The following is a 1,425-nucleotide window of genomic DNA, read 5'->3' on the forward strand; positions in this document are numbered from 1 at the left end:
TTTTTTTTTTTTTTTTTTTGGGGGGGGGGGGGGGACGCAAAACAAAACATTCTCTTTGAGCAATATAAAATATATGGTTCAGCAATTTATTTTCACAATGGAATAACCACCTTGGGAAAATCTTCTATCCATTGAATAGGTGCTACAAAAATAGCAGCTGTCTCCAGGTCTTTTCAGTGTGATTCAAGCCCACTCCTGAAAGACAGCCTGCTGGACTATGACCTTAGTTCCAGCTACCTGAACATTCGCCTCCTTATGTCTCTCTTGATACTGCCACAAAGGTGCCAGGGAAGTCAAAATCTATTGCCTGGAGACTGCAAGGCTGAGCTGCAGAAGCTAGCTGCTATGAAGGAAAAGGCTAGACTGAATCTGCAGGGCTGACAAAGAGAAAAGCTACGTCATGACTTGTCAGCTGAGCATATTTGACACGGAAATAACTTCAAGAATATACCTGGATTTCCCTCATTTTAGGTACTATCAGGTTAGATGATAGCTGCATTTTAAATCTAATATCAAAGAAAGTCTTTGGAAATGACACCATTACCAGCTATTGCAATCCCCCCAAAAAAGGATTTAAAAATAAACATTTACATAGGCCTTATTAAATATCTCTCTCAAAAAAAAAAAAAATCTCTTCAAAAAACCCAAGGTCCCAATTCAGCAAAGTATTTAAGCATATGCTTAAAATCTTTCAGGTTTAGCGAACCACACGAGCAAGCACTTACATACTGTTGAGGCTAATTGGAATAAAGTATGTGCTTAATGAATAAGGATAGGCAGTTGAATTGATATCCAGGTGCAGAAATAATTATCACATCAGCTCAACAGTCTGTAGTTTATTAGACTTTCTCTTGAAAATCTAATTTCTGGCACCACAGCCTAGAAAAAACAGTCATCGAGCCCTGTTCAAATCCGGCTGCTTTGCAGATCAGTTCACTTTAAATTCCTCAATTACAAAGGGAGGAGGGGGGAAAAAGGACACAACTGCCCCACGATAGCTGAAAATACAGTGTTAGTTGGCTCTACCATTAACAACATGCGACAGCAACAAAGAATGCTTCAACTTCTTTTATCGCCAGTGCACCAGACAAGAACATACTGAGTTAGGGATGGCAAACATTTGACAATCACGTCACAAAATGGACAAAACGGTATTTAGAGGAAACATCTGCAGTTACTAAGACAGACTAGGTCACTAGCACCCTTGAAAAGATTTGTGAAAAGTGCATTTTCTGTAAAATGTTTTCAGAGCATTGCAGAACCACATGGCCACCTAACAACGCTCAGGAAGTGAGTGGTTCCCAACACCCATTCACTGGAAAACGTGATTTTGCATCCATCAGCTATTCCTTAGTCTGTAAAGAATGCACGGCCTTCACTTAACTTCCCTACATCTGTATAAATATATAGGAAAAAAAAAAAAAA

At 39.2% G+C, this 1,425-nt stretch overlaps 1 protein-coding gene across 1 annotated transcript in view; it reads right to left on the reverse strand.

Moving 5' to 3' along the window:
- The window catches only part of PREX2 (phosphatidylinositol-3,4,5-trisphosphate dependent Rac exchange factor 2), a 187,182-nt gene that overhangs the window by 84,882 nt on the left and 100,875 nt on the right, over positions 1 to 1,425 (reverse strand). The window lies entirely within an intron of this gene.

The sequence above is a fragment of the Aptenodytes forsteri genome, unplaced genomic scaffold, assembly GCF_000699145.1.
Source record: "Aptenodytes forsteri isolate BGI_AS27 unplaced genomic scaffold, ASM69914v1 Scaffold18, whole genome shotgun sequence".
Classification (NCBI taxonomy): domain Eukaryota; kingdom Metazoa; phylum Chordata; class Aves; order Sphenisciformes; family Spheniscidae; genus Aptenodytes; species Aptenodytes forsteri.